Raw genomic sequence first — 16614 nt, forward strand, 5'->3', positions numbered from 1 at the left:
AGAAGTGACAGGGTGCGAGGAAGTGAGCCGCGAGCCAGAGAGATTAATTAAGCCACAAAGTCTTCTTGATGGAAATTATACACGTCTAAGAAATCATGGCACTTATTTTCTAAGTTCGGCATCTTAAACGTGGGCAAAGCGAGAGAGATAAACATATATTTTTAAAACATTTTTAGAGCAAAATGTAAAATGATAGTTTACCCAACATTAAAATGTCATGATGCTTTACATTAGTATAACTTTGTTTCTTCTGTGGAGCTCAAAAAAATATGTTACAATAAAAAGTCAAGGGGGTACAAAAAACAAAACAAAAAAACAATGGACCCCATTGACTTTCATTGTATGCAGGAAAAATATAAAAATAAAAATCGTCTTTTAATGTTCCACAGAAATAAGAAAGTCATGCAGGTTTGGATCGACATGTGACATTGAGGTGTGTGACTGATTTTAATTTTTAATTTGGGTGAACTATCCCTTTAACTTATGCTAGACTATTGCATCATGGACATTGTCTGCCTGTTAATCATTTAAACAAGTAATAGTGCACTTTTTACATGACTTGAGAGGTCTTCTATGGGTCATGTTACATGTTAAAGTTTAACACTAGGCATCACTAAGTATGCACAATAATAAGAATATTACCATCTCAGATCCATTTGAAACAAAACAGGCACCACATTGAGTGCACACGTGAACATGGTTAAATTACACTAAATATCAACAGAGCAGCAGAACCTGCACAAACCAGATTACATTACAATGTATGTCCGTATAAAAGAACCTTTGTGCTTAATGAAGGGATCCTACTGCTTGATGCAGCAGCCTTTTGCATAGCAAGCTGTAGGCTAACCCGTTCCCACAGGATCTGGTCTGAATTGCTAAACTGCTGGGAGAGTATCCATGAATGCAGGATTCTTTACATACTACGCGCATGGGGACACTGTGGCCTTTTGTGCATACTGATAAGATTTGGGCCAAAACAACATAATGCTCATTTAAGTCACGTACTGAAAATGCATTTACGTGAGTGTCGGCTGGGTGAATTAAGGCTGAGAGAGAACGAGAAGCGCTCGTCTGGTTAAATTTATTACTTTGATCACTCAGTGGTTGCCCTCGTTTAGTAGTTCTCGACGATTGGCTGCACGCTCCAATCCACCGCATTTCATTATAATTCAAAGGGATGATTGGAAGCTGAGCTCTTCCTCTTCAGACTAAATCAATAAGCCAAAATAAATAAATAAATGCTCACTTCTCTGCCTCCTCACGAAGCGATATTTATTTTCCCGCTTAAGATGCCTCGCAAACATGAGTCACTCCACTGCAAACACACTCACACAGGCAAAATACAATGCAGACTTTTTGTGACCTTAATAACGGTTTAACAGAAATTTCTTATCACTCACTGCATTTCTGATTGCTGTGTGCATGTGGGTGTCTTTGATGTTTTTTTTTTTTTTTTTTTTTTTTTTTTTTTGGTAAAAAGAGTTCCTGGGTCCACAAAAGAAATTCTTGCTCTTTCAAACTAACAATTATTATATGTACTCAGGAGCACCTGTGATTTTTGAAGAGGCACCAGGGGCAGTCCTGGCACACTTAGTGTCCAATGAAAGTTAAGGCATGATCAAAAAAATTAAAATAAAATAAATAATAATAAGTTAAAAATAAATAAATAAAAATAATAAATTGTGTAGAAATTTTACAATATGACACCTTTTTCAAATAAATTATAAGATAATAAAATTGATACCATGTGTCACTTGTGTTCCCCTGAGATGAAGACATGTCAAATCCTTCTAGCTTTATTTCAGTAAATAGCTAAATCGCCCTGTTTTTGGCCCTTTTGCTCATTGAATAAATTGATCATGGCTTAATGTTAGTTTAAAGTCAAGTCAAGTCAAGATTTGCTTTTAAAATTACATTTAAAGGGATGGTTGATTATGATTTCACTTTTCTAACTTTAGTAATGTTGCTTTTTGAGCAATAAACAACATCTGCAAAGTTACGATGCTCAAAGTTCAAAGCAAAGGGAGATATTTTCTTTTAAAGAAATTGCTTTTTAATACAACAAACGGCTGGTAGGAACTACACAACATTCCTCCCGAGTTAGTGACATCACAAACCCTAAAATTTACATAAACCCTGCCTCCGGAACAAACATTCAGAAATGTTGTCTACATGTTGTCACTTCTTGAGTTTCTCCAACTTTCTGACTCCGGTTTGAACATAAAAGGCTAAAAGTTTTCGAAATTTTCAGTGCATGTCTGTGTGAGGAAAAAGGACACAAGCTCTTGAAGCTCCGCCCTCTGTGTCGGGAGCAGCAGCTCATTTGCATTTAAAGGGACAGACACAAAAACGGTGCGTTTTTGCTCACCCTGAAAAAGTGACAACTTTAAAATGCTATATAAACATATCTGTGGGGTATTTTGAGCTAAAACTTCACATACACACTCCGGGGACATCAGAGATTCATTTTGCATCTTGTGAAAAGGGCATTATACCACCCCTTTAAAAACAAAGGTATCAGTACCCAAAAACCTTATGATGCTGCCTCCATGCCACCAGTAGTCCAAGAGGACTGCCATATGAAAAACTGCAGTTGAACTTGACAGCCAGCGATCATTATACAGATTATTGACGTTTTGATATACTTGAATTAAATGAGAAATTACTCCCTTAGTTAGAATAACTGAAGTGGTTAAAATAAAACCATTATCTGTTAAGTCCACTTTTGGCATAGTTTATGCGACTGTGACTGACTCACAGAACCAAGTGGGACTGAGTAGTGCTATTTATGAGAAGGGCATTTTGGCTCTTTTATGATATCACTCCACTACATCATCTTTGAATTGCTGTTTGTGTTAGGGATGAGTGCTATGCGAAGAGTAAGATATCACAATCATCTGAGACACTGTGAGCTGCTGAAGAGGCTCAGGTTATCATTCCCACTTACACCAGTAAACGAGCAAAATTTCTTTCTCTCGCTTTTATTAAAACTGCCAGAAATAGTGAGAACTGTCTGTCAAAGTAGGGCATGCCAGTTACAAACATTCAATGCGATCTTGTGTGTAAAAATCTGTGATTTTTTTATTTATGGTAAAGTCATGGAAAAAAGGCAATGGCTAGCTTGCTAGGATGCTAATTTATCAATAGTATTTGTTATACATGTTTTCAGATGTTTATTTTTCATTCCATGCTTAATATGTGAAAGAAAGAATGTGTCTATTGTGTGTGTTTTTTTTAAAAGCAAACTGCATAAAATGTGAGTCTCACATGTCATTTTGGTGCCCAAGTTGAGTTTAAAGGGTTAGTTCGCCCAAAAATGAAAGTTCTGTCAGTAATTACTCACCCTCATGTTGTTCCAACCCCGTAAGACTTTCGTTCATCTTCAGAACACAAATTAAGATATTTTTGATGAAATCTGAGAGCTGGATCACTCCTTCATAGGCTCCTAACGAAAGTCTTACGGGGTTGGAACAACATGAGGGTAATTACTGACAGAATTTTCATTTTGGGAGAACTAACCCTTTAATATGAGCTGATATGTACTGGAAGTTGTGACTACTTCAGTATTGTGACACATTTCAAAGTGAAAGAGAATATTGAATAGAGGACAGGCTGTTAATGATTTTTTGCACAAGATAAGGAACGGCATTCCTGGAGGAAGAACATTTTCAGATTCTGACTAAAGATTATAAAGACAAACTTTTTTTATTTTTTTCTGCGGATTAACTTGTACTGATTAAATGTTTACCACAAGATTAGTAATGCGCACTTACAAAGTAAATTTTTATTTGAAGCAAACTTTAAGAATCCTCACACTAAATCAGAAACCTAGGGCGAGAAAGACACTGTGGAAACATATTTACGGAACTGTCACCTTTGAGAACAGTTACCGAGGCCACTGTCTTGTTCTTTCAGACCTTTAGCTAAGTTTTAGTCAGACTGTGCATGCAAAGAGCTCAGACAGATTGATGGACAAAGAGTGAAAGAGCGTGCAAGAGAGACAGAGAGGAGTAGAGCTGACTGAAAATCCTCTCACAAACACAGCACCAGGTCATTAATCATTGTCTGTTAGGCCACGACCTCAAAAAACCTGCATACTTTACATAGAACTAAGTTAACAGCCTATGTCTGCCAGGATTCAGAAAGACAACTGTCCTTTCCTGTCCTTCTCAAGTTTGTCCTATTACTAGGAGGATAAGGAAGTACAGTACTTTTGTTTAAAATGAACAATACATCATCAATCCTTCTTCCAAAACAATCTTCTTCCTTCTTATCCAGACAAAAATATTTTAGACCTGCCGGGATGGTTTTTGTGAGAAATTGCATACAAATGTCACTCGCCCATGCATGGATTGTCATATCTGTAATTAGAGAAAAGTTGCTCTGGCTACTTTGACGCGTGTATGGTGTGGGGGCATAGGTTGTCACAACGAGCGAGAAAGGTTGACATGGAGCATACTAAATCTTAAACCTCTGGAGAATCACCCGTTTAAAAAACGGTGAACAGAGGAGAGTCTGTTGGCAAAATGAGAATGTGACAGAGCTCGTAATAAAACAAGAATCAACATGAGCACGGCTTTTTGGAGATGGCAAGAACTAACCGTTTTGAAATGTTGTAAAAGCTACGTGGAAATGTTTTTTTTATTACTCAACAGGTGAGTATGGTATTTAATTGAACATAAATTAAGTAGCTCTCAAAGGCCTTGTCCACACGGACACGGGTATTTTTATAACTGTGACTTTTTTTACGCGGTTCGGCCGTTCGTCCACACGCAAACGCAGTATCAGGTCACTGAAACCGAACATTTTTGAAAACCCCTGCCAGGGTGAGGATTTTCAGAAACGCCGGTTGCAGTGTTGTCGTGTAGACAGTAAAACCGGGGTTTTTGCTTCTGATTCAGGCTTCTGATTGCCAACGTGGCTTTACGATCGCCGCCTGCTGGTGTGGCATGCGCTTGACAGCGTGTGATAGCGTGTTTTTGTGTTTTCATGTAGACGGAGATTTCTTTTAAACCGAGCATGTGTGGATGGGATTTTTTTTTAAAAACGCAGGAGGAAAAACTCTGGTTATAAAAATACCCGTGTCCGTGTGGACTAGGCCTAACAGAGTTCATTGTAAAGCATTATCTATTGTGAAGGGTCATACTATAATGGTTGTTGTAGCACTGTGCTGGAATTTATTTTCAATGAAGTTGTCAGGGTTCTGCCCTGAAAGTCTTGTCTGTTTTGTCTTTGTTTAACGTTTCCTTGTCTTCCTTTTGTTTGTGTTGGCCATGTGCTCCTCTCATCCTGCCTCCATGTTTCCCTTTACCACACCCCCATGTTTAGGCCTCGTCTTGGCCTAATTGTGTTCACCTGTTCCTCATGTGCACTGCTCCCTTATATTGTGCTCCTTTCCTTCATGTCTTTTCTGGTTCATTGCATCTGTTGTGTACGTTCACTGTGTACATGCGTTGTTTGCAGATCTTGTCAGACAGTGCTAGTTTTTCTTATTTTCTTTTAGTAATTCAAGTTTCCCTTGTTCCTGTTTTTTTACTCTAGTCAAGTTCCAGTCTTTCGCTCCAGGTCTCCCTAACCTTATTTTGTTTCTCTCTAGTTTTTTTTTTTTTTTTTAGTTCTTATTTTTCTCTCTAGTTCCATGCAAGGTTGCAGTTTTGTTTTTATTTTCCTTTGTTTTTAGGTCAAGTCATTTATTCCAAGAATAGATTTCTTTTGCTTTTCTCTTGTTTGCAAGTTTTTATTTTTTAATTTTTTTAACCTTTTCAATTTCAAGTTTTAGTTTGTTGATTTGCATTTTCTCTTGTCAGTTTTGCCTTTTTTATTATTATTTTGCTCTTGTTTCTGTTTATCTCTTGTGGTCTTGTCTTGTGTGTTGATTCTGGCCCTGCCCTGCCCCTGTTCCACCCTGGTCATTGACTCTCCTGGCCTGGCAGCTAGTGTGGTGCTACATCAAGTCTCATCACCAACTGTCAAGCCTCTGGCTTCTGGAGCCGCTGCCTTATCTCCATCTTTGGTTGTCTCATTTTTGGAATCTAACCCCAACAATCCGTGTATCATTCGTTCAGTCGTTTTTTGATTTAATATTGAAAGTAGAAAAATGAGAAAACGGTTCCTATTTCGTTTTTTAATTTAAAAAAAAAACAAAAAAACTGAAAAACAAGAATTCAGCTTTAGTTTTTCGTTCTGAGGTAGAAAAATTAATAAACCGCTTGAATATTCGATTTCTACACGTGGGCGGGAATGAAACGCCCCTTTCCTCTGATTTGTCAGCCGAAGATCAAACTGTCCCGTCATCAGTTCTTCCTCAGTTCTGCACTGCAGAATAAGAGTCCTCCGTTGTGTGGATTCTTAACGCGTTTATTGCAACTTTTTCATATGTTTTCCATCAACCAGACTAATGAATGGCTCGACACAACCTGTACTGGGGAATAGACTAGACAGGGCTTTCTTCTTTGTAGACCAGAGTTCTCAAGTGTCAGGGGTTTGCTATTTTCCGAACTGTAAAGTCAATTTTTTTTTTTGTCATGAACCACGCTGTGTTTTATTCCTAAGTGACTATATAATGCATTTTACTTCAAATAATCTAAATATTGACTTTGAAAAGTAGGCGCGTCAGAAGGCTATTCACTCTATTTTGGTTCATTTTTGGTGTGCGCCAGAAAGATGTTCAAGGAGACTGAGACGCACTAAAGCAGCGCATCATGTTGTTTTCTTTATTTTTCAAAGGCATGACATTTTGTAGTCATTTTGAATGTACACAAATAAAAATATAAATTTTACTGTTTTGAATGACAGAGTATTAAATGACAGAATATTAAGTTATTTCCCCTGCTGAGCAACAAATCCAAGTGATGGCGCCGGCGCATCGCTCGCTCACACAGCATCTAGGCTATTATCAGTTCACTTCTGGCATTGCTAACTTGACATCGCTGTTCATTATTAAAATAAAACACAGTCAACCAAATATATAAAAAGTTATTCTGCTTAATTTAATTGGTCTGTTGTACAATATAAAGGCTGTGCCGCACAGTCCTACTTGCTGTTATTCCAAACTCATTTCCCTTGCTGTGAAGATGATGATTTAGCCTATACGTGTATATTGGGACTCGACTGAAGTATAAAGCCTTCTTTACATTATTAGTTAGCAAATATGGAAACTTTGGACTGAATGAGAGATGCACAAAACCAACGTCGGTACAGTTTCAGATTCGATTCAAATAAATTTGTTTAGGCTTGGCATTTAAAATAGGCTAAATGTTGTTTATAATAAAGGACACAATAGGCTATTATTATAAGCTATTATATTTTTATTATACGTAGCTACTTATTTTTCATTCTTGTTGTTTTCTGAATACCATTCATTTAAGGCAGGGTTCACCAAACTCGGTCCTGGAGGGCCGCTGTCCTGCAGAGTTTAGCTCCAACCCCAATTAAACACACCTGAACCAGCTAATCAAGGTCTCACTAGGCATACTAGAAACTTTCAGGCAGGTGTGTTGGACCTGGTTGGAGCTAAACTCTGCAGGACAGCGGCCCTCCAGGGCCGAGTTTGGTGACCCCTGAATTAAGGATTTGACATAGGCTACAGTAAGGGGAAGTAAAATACACATAGACATAGCCTATATGTTATTAATAGTGTTTATAATGTTAATGTTGTATTTTATTTACCGGTCTTTTACACTATTTATGAATAGGCTAATAATAAAATGCGTTTGTTTCCCTCTCAACATGACTGTGCACTGTGCACAAGAGCACATCTTTGAGATATAAATTAATAAATTTTAATAAAACACAAGGCCTACATTTTAAAACTCAGAAGAGTATGTATTTTAATATCTCTGTTGTTCTCTGTTCTCCGGTTGTTAGATAGTCAGTCTGAATGACAGTTCATGCGTTTACGTTAATATAGGCCTATTATATAGTCAATCCATTATTCTTTTCTTTTTGTATTAGTGTTAAAAATATTTAATTTACAACTAATTATATTGATTTATATCTTCATTTATTATTTAAAAAATAAATAATACTGGGCGAGGGCGACCGTGGTAGGCTAACAGCCGTCATTTAGGCTACCCTGCATACCCAGCTGATGCAAAGCGTCGGTGAATTTATATCTACACAGAAGAAAGCCCTGTCTAGTCTATTCCCCAGTACGGGTTGTGTCGAACCATTCGTTAGTCTGGTTGTTTGATGAAAAAAAGATGAAATGTAGTTGCAATAAACGCGTTAAGAATCCACACAACGGAGGACTCTTATTCTGCTGTGCAGAACTGAGGAAGAACTGATGACGGGACAGTTTGATCTTCGGCTGACAAATCAGAGGAAAGGGGCGTTTCATTCCCGCCCACGTGTAGAAATCGAATATTCAAGCTGTTTATTCATTTTTCTACCTCAGAACGAAAAACGAAAAATCAAGCTGAATTCTTGTTTTTCGTTTTTTTCGAAAAAATGAAAAATCGAAAAAGGAACTGTTTTCTAATTTTTCTACTTTCAATATTAAATCAAAAAACGACTGAACAAATGATACACGGATTCCCGACCGGCCAGTTTTCCTATTCTGTGCCCTTACCAACTGTTTGTCCTGTCAATAAATTGTCTTCGCTCTGCGTTTGGGCCCTCTCTTGTTCAGAATTCCTTACCGAAGTACCGTGTCTGTTAATTGGTATAGATACAGGAACGTCTTCAGCTAGTCAGCTTGAAATCCTTTCCATCTAAACTAATTATATCTCTTAAGCCTACTGTAGTAGGGAATGTTTTCTGAGCAGTAGGAAAATCTTTGTTTTTTAGTTATGAGAAAAACAATGTTCTTCTGCACAATGCATGCAGTTTTGTTCTTAACCTCTAAAGGGCAAAAAAGTTACATAGTGTACCTTTAATTCTATTATTTATTTATTTTTTGTCAAACAACTGCTGTAAATGTGACTAATCAGTGTTACAAGATGATGTCATGACAATGCTGATGGTAACTACAAAACATTTTTAGAGTTGTGATGTCAAAGGCAGCTTACAGGAAAAATGTAGCAAAAAACATCCATAATTCAAGAGTTTGTTTGCCCATATAATCTTTAAGATATTAAGGTTAAATGTATTTGGCTTGCTGTCCGCAGTAGAGGAGCTTGAAGCAGCTTACTCGAGTTATACCTTGGAAGATGAGTATGGCAGCAAGATGCCTAAATTATGTTGGTGGAGTTAGGGAGGTGGAGGTGAGTGGCTGCTTATGCTCCGGGAGTTAATTGAAAGATTAGATGGGTTCACTCACTGAAATATAAATATGAATGTAACAAATATTTGGCTGTAATACGCAACCACTTTTAAATGGCTATCAATGGAGAAAATTGCAGGGGCAAACTGAAACCTTGACACCTTGAATTTGTTGTCATGTACTACTTGATAGCATTTTCAAAAGATTGATGGTAAATGTTTTGGTTACATTTTATTTTAATGTGTCCGTGTTACAGTGTAATTATGCATTTCGTTTTTTATATTTACCCTTATTTGCTACTTGCTATTGTTGTTGCTGGCAGGTAGTATAAGAAGAGGGAACATGTTATTGAAAAAAAAAATTAGTGCAGGATGAGTCATCAATGTCAAATTAACATTTAGAAGTATATTAGCATTTAGATGCCCTCAAATACTGTGCACTTTAAATGGAAGAGGACTATTAGAGGAACTAAAAGCCTATGTCTTTCAGGATTCTTCAGAAGGACAACCGTCCTCTGTCCTTCCCAATTTGTCCAAGGTTACCAAGACTATCACTAGAGCAGTCGTAACCTGTCTCCTCATCTTGGTTCACATCTCCAGTGAGATACTCCCCCCCCACCCCTCATCATTGTGTCTTTTTCCTCTCTCCTCTCCTTTTAGAGTGACGAATTAACCAGGCTTGAATCGTTACTGGACTAAGTAGATGGTGCATGTTAACAAGATCGCAGTGGCTCAGAGCATTTGTCGTAAATTGTTCACTTTTTACAGCTCTGAATCATGAGAGGGCATGTTTTGTTTGGCTCCAGTGCTCCTGTCATCGCGCAAACATGCAGACAGAATCACTTTAGACTTTACTGTTGCCAAGTGAAATCTACAAAATGTGAGAACCAAGAGAGCAGCCAATGTCATAAATATTCCTTGGGTGAAGATGAACAAGTGCAATCGATTGGTGAACTTTTGTACTTTTGGTTAGATTTTCAGGTCAGTCGTCCTCACTTTTTAGTGTGCTACAAGTCCACAGTCCACTGACAGACAGCACTCAGAACACTTGAAAATCACAAAACCAATGCACTTATCTGTGAAACATAATACAGTGATACAGTGTTTACGGTGGTAAATAGTTGGAAACTTTAGCAAACATCACAAAAATGTCAACTTAGGGTGATGGTGATGTGAGTCATTTTTTTTATGTTAAAAACGGGAAATATTTTAAAATATTCATATGAGGATTTTGAATATTATGTTGGACCACAGGGGTGGGGGTGGATCTTTGAGTCAAGGTTAAGAACCACTGCTCTAGAATGAGAGTGTCCCCTCTAGCCACCTGCCCTCCTGTTCCAGTTAGCTCCTGCTGGGAGATGCCGTATAACTACACCATTCTAGGGAAAAAGCATCTTATGTCATTTATATTAAAGTTTATAAAGAGATCATAAAACTAGTCCATATGAATTGAACGGTTTAGTCAAAATTTTCTGAAGAGACTCAATCGCTTTATATGATGAAAAGACTGAATTTAGGCTTTTATTTACATAAAAACATTGATCATTGAACATAAACAGAAGCTCAACCAACCTGCTTGATGCACGAGAACAATTATTCCTGCGCAGGAAGTAAGCTAGTTACGGGAACAGGTATTAGTACCCAGCTGACGTCGATGTGTAGACGCGCTAGAGTATAGGATTAGACTCAGCCGTCGTCGATGTGTAGACGCGCTAGAGTATAGGATTAGCACCCAGCCGACGTCGATGTGTAGACGCACTAGGGTATAGGGTTGTACTCAGCTGACGTCGATGTGTAGACGTGCTAGAGTATAAATATTATAGGCCCAGGTAGGCTTAGGTCAGATGAGATAGGACTTAGTTAGGTTTAGGGAAAAATTTACGACACACACAAGAATGAACGTCATTGGTTCTTGCTGATGCTGAAATGTGCTGTGAAACATGAGAAAGAACCTTATTGGTTCTTGCAGAAGCTCAAACATGCTGCGGAACATGAGAAAGAACCTTATTGGTTCTTGCTGAAGCTCAAATGTGCTGTGTAACACGAGAATGAACTTCATTGGTCCTTGCAGAAGCTCAAAGGTGCTGTGTAACACAAGAATGAACTTCATTGGTTTTTGCAGAAGCTCAAACATGCTGCGGAACATGAGAAAGAACCTTATTGGTTCTTGAGGAAGATCAAACATGCTGCGTAACATGAGAATGAACCTCATTGGTTCTTGCACATCAAGGGAACACACTTGAGCTTCCGTTTACCACAACTGATGTGTGAGCTGATGAATGTTTATATGTGAATAAAAGCCTAAATTCAATCTGTTCATCATATAAAGTGATTGTGTCTCTTCAGAAAATGTTGGACTAATTCGCTCAATTTATTGTTTTACGATCTCTTTATGACATTTTTGAAGCTTCAAAGTGGTAGTTGCATAGCTGTCAATGGAGGGACATAAAGGTCTCAGATTTCATCAAAAAGATCTTCATTTGTGTTCTGAAGATGTACGAAAGTGGGTTTGGAACGACACAAGGATGAGTAATTAATGAACAATTTTAATTTGTGGGTGGATTATCCCGTTAACAGCCACTGAAAAACAGAAGTGTATTCTGACTGAATAAATCAAATATTTAATTATGTTTTAGTAGTGTTTTTGTCAGTGATCTCTTTTGGAGGGCTCTTAGAGGGCTGTCAAATGGACTTTATGACAGAACAATGGAGAGAGAAATAAAAATAGTTGGAGAGAGATGAAAGAATGGAAATAATAGTACCATCATGTCTGACCTGCGTCTCTGTGGAAGCTCCCCAGCTCTTATATGTTCCATGTTTTGGCTGTTTTTATGTTGATATGGTTTAGACTACTGTATGTGCATCTGGATGATTTAATTATTGCGTTTTTTTATGTTACAGTTTAGTGACACAAAGATGTACTACCCGAACTTCCTCTAGCAGTAAGTGATGAGCACAGTTACTGTGACCAAATAACTGTTATTAATGACCGACGGGGCTCTATGTGTTCTAACCGGTTACTGCAGGACGCATATTATAAAATAACACATATAAAATCCATTTGGAATAGCCATACTAATTTATCTTTCATAACTTTAATAAATGCTATGTATCTTTTAAAAGGGGGATAGAAAAATGAAAGTGCATTTGAAAATCTGCCCGGCAACCCACAAGGGAGAAACAATGTTGAGTCAATACTGTGACATTTTCCTTGCAAAGGGTAAAGACTGTCAGTAATTGGAGGTGAATTGACTGGGGTCTGACTCTGCAAAAAAGGCCTTTACTGGGCGGCATTTAAGAGTGAACACGCACACACGTTCATGCAATGCATTGCACACATTCTCAATCCATTGGGGTGATGCTGTAAATTGTTATCCACAAAATGCATGATCTCAAGCCTTTCTGTGGCTTCCATCTCATTAATGGTCTCTCTGATGGCAAACAAAACAAGCTTGTCAAGTTGAGTCCTCGAGAGATGCGATTCTCTCCAAAGCAACGTCACAGAGCCAAAGCCCTGTGTGAACTCTCTCAAATAGCCACAACCACATCCATATGGGAGGGGAAGGAGCATGCAGGGATCACCTGCCATTCAAATCAAGGACCAGATGGACCCCTCTGTGTATGATGCATTAAAAACCATGACAGTTTCAGATGTACTGTTGATTCTGACAAACACTTATATTATAATATTTAAATATTTAGTGTTTTTTTACTGGTCTTAACCAGGGCATTAACATTAACACCCGCCAGGTGGATTTCAGCAGTGGCGTGTAATACAGTCACTCCTACTAGCCACTTTGGTGGGTTGAATTTTATGTATAATATATACACTTTTCAATTATTGTCTTTTAAAAAGGCTCGCTCACTCATCTCCGACAGCGAGTGGACACACAAACCCGCCTCCTCTCACTCACTCGTTTCATTTGCTCCAGATGAATATTGTTGCTGTAACAGGGCTTACATTTCGGCATGGGATTGTGCGTATTGCGCATCATTTTACTCATTCCCACAGATTTTGTGCTCACACCCAAATGTAAAGTGCAATACAAATATTAAATTATTATTATTATTATTATTATTATGAGTTGTTGTAAAATATCTCCTAGTTCTTTTGAGTTTAATGTGACAAATATTCACTATAAGGTTCAAATCTGGACTCTGACCATGCCAAAACATGAGCCTGATGGACTTGTTCTCAAGCCAATTATTGGTTGTCTTTGCAACTTGGGCAGGAGTATTGTCTTGTTGAAAATAACATCTGATCATTCCTCTTTAGAAAACAACTTTTAATTTGTGGGAAGCAAGCCATTCATTTGCAATAATCTGCTCAACAACAAAGCATTAAATGACTTTTCTCAGTGAAGTAGCTCACCAATACCAGCAGTTGAAAAACCCCACACAATGACACTCTTCCTCAATGCTTCACTGTGGTAGAGATGCATTTATTATTATTATATTTCTCAGCAGATTTTCAAAGACACCACTCTGGAGCATCACCATGCAACTCGTGTTTCATTGTGATTTCTTCGCTCAGCAAAAAAACTTCATTATGTCTCTGATGTTTTTCTGAGACAGCAATGGCTTTTTAAGTAGTGCATTTGCTTAATTTTTGCTAATTTCCGTACCGATAATTTCTGGTTGAGACTAATTAAAAGCTTAGTGTTTAGCCATTTTGTACTTGGCCCATTTTGTATAATTTTTTTGCCCTGGAGTGTATATATTTATTTGATGATAAAACAGATACAAAGGATTACAAAGGACAGATTCGATGACCAGCTGCGGTCCCAGGCCTCCACGACTCCACCTCACAAACTTGCAAAAGCATTATACTCTAAGGCCAGAATAAAACTGCTTTACCCGGGGTATTAACTCAAACAGGGAGGTCTAATGCCACGGGATCAAGCGTTCCGTGTCATTGACAGGAATGAGGGGAGTCCCACAGGATCATAAACTCTGTCCTGATCTTGTTACGCAGTCAGAGACTACATCTTCTCTCTTACTAAGCCTTTCTGTGCCTGAGAGGGACAGACTTGCAGAAAAAGCCTGGCTTATCATCTGCTGCTTAGGAAGCTCTTCATCCGAGTTTTCTGTGCATGTAGTTGAGGATCTAAACAGAAAAAGGCCTTGATGATGGGAAAGAAAAAAAAGTGTTTTTCAAGCATTGCTTTCACAAGCCAATCATGATATTCAGGGCCAGTGACAAATAAAACTACATTGACAATTTATTATTATATATTTTTTTAACTTTAATAGTTAAAACTAGAATACTTTTTAAATATTAATATTTTCCTTACGTCTTTAAATGAATCTTTTCCTTGCATATTGTATAAAAGGTTTGAAAACCGTATTTAACCAACATTAAGACAAAGCACATTTGCAAACATGTACATTTGCAATAGTAAATTTATTTAAATAGCACATTTAAACATAGCAGATCTATCCAAAGCTATCCAAAATCTGTTGAGGTTCCTCTCATTTGCACACTTAGCAAACTGTTTTTTAGAAATATATTTGTAATTTTATAATGAATGACACAACTTGCAATGTTTTGTCGACATACTGCCCAAAACTGATCACAATAAAATTATTTTTATTTTACAGATTTATTTTTTATATATGATATATACAGTATGTATACAGTATATAGGTGAGTGCCTATTTTTATGCACAAAATAACTTATTTTCGGGTGGTTTAAGCCTTAATTAAGGGGTCAGAGTCTCCACAAACACCCACAGAGATCACACCAGGATTCAAAGTAATGATTTTCCTACAATTACCGTTCCATTAAGCTCGTAGGCTGAAAATAACTCTTAGTAAGATTCCATGTGGTGGTGGTGGAGGTTTCACCAAAGTCAGCACTTTTGGATTGGTGGTTAGCATTGAAAATGTAAATGGCGCAGCTTTAGCAGGCACTTCACATAGCCTCTCTGTCACCTCTCTATATTAGCCGCCCACTCTCCGTCTGCGTGACCGGCTAGCAGGGACGCTTGGAGTGGCAGGTGTGGGGGCTGCCACATGATGGCTAATAATGGCGCTCATTAAAGAGGCTTTTTGAAAACCCAGCTAGCTAACTCTCCATCTCAGCTGAAAAGTGGCTGACTATTACAAACACATACTGTCCCACCACTTTCCCTCACCTGTGTCTTCTCACCCAAACACCTCGACACGGTCTCCCATATCCCTCTTAAGAGCTTCCAGGTTTGGTGAATCAATTTGATGGCAATGACACCATTTTTGTGTCACTTTTCTCAAGCTCCCTTGAATAGAGTGCTATTGTCTGATAGTTCCGCCGTGTGGATGGCGAGAAGGGGATTTGATGGTGGGCTCCCATAGCGGAACAATCTGAATTCTGTTCTATTTAGCAAGCGGTATGGGTTTCCAACAAGAGAGGAGGGGGGAGGAAAGAGGAGGGAGAGGATTGTCCAGTGGAACATCTTAAATGAATGACGATCAGATAGCGTAACGCTATTCTGCTCGTCATATAATGCAAGGCCCCACACAATGGGATAGAAAGGCAGGTGGGTCTTTGAAAATGGTTGACAACATTGTCAGGCTGTTTGAGGCATACAACGAATAAATCAACCATTAAGTCATCTCACAGTTCAAATCCCCTCAAGCTGTTAATAGCCTCTCCATTTTAAACGGAGGGATTAATTTCGACGCCAAGGGGTTCGTTTTTGTGAGTATGAATTGAATTATTATTATTATTATTATTTAGCTCAGAAGTGAGCATTCATGTTTGTGGTTAAAGATAATTGTTTAATGTCTATGGCATGTCTATGGCATGTAATCATTCCTGAATAAATGAATTGAGACTAAAATAATCTGAAAACATTTTTTATTTACAAATGTGCAAACTGAGTTGACATATAATGGTTATGACAGAAAATAAAACCACGTTTGCTTAAAATTACATGGAAAAAAGTATCAGGTGAATCATGGAGAGACACAGACTTCGATTTTGCCTGATTTCATAAATGTTCTCATGAATATTTGACACTATTGAAAAAAAAATAAAATAAAAAAAAATATATATATATATATATATATATATGAAAAAAAAGGTATATTTTAAAATGAATCTCTCTAGTCATAGTAGCAATAATTCCTTAAAAGATATATAATTTTAATTTTTTTCTTAAATTTAAACATAGTATTTAGTTATAGTCTGTGGACAGGTGGAAACAAACAAACAAACAAACAAATAATGGTGCATTTGGAACACTAATTCAAATTAATTTCAAAGTGTACATTTTTTCTAAATATTTCACAAAGCTGTTTTCATAATTAATGTCAGGTATAGTAAATGTCACAAGACACAATGAATGTTCATATTTAAAAAAAGACAACAGCAACCAAACAAATGAAGATGCAAAGGATGGTTTGAATATAATGCATAATTACGAAAT

This window comes from Abramis brama (genome assembly GCF_963993115.1).
Source record: "Abramis brama genome assembly, chromosome: 25".
Classification (NCBI taxonomy): Eukaryota; Metazoa; Chordata; class Actinopteri; order Cypriniformes; family Leuciscidae; genus Abramis; species Abramis brama.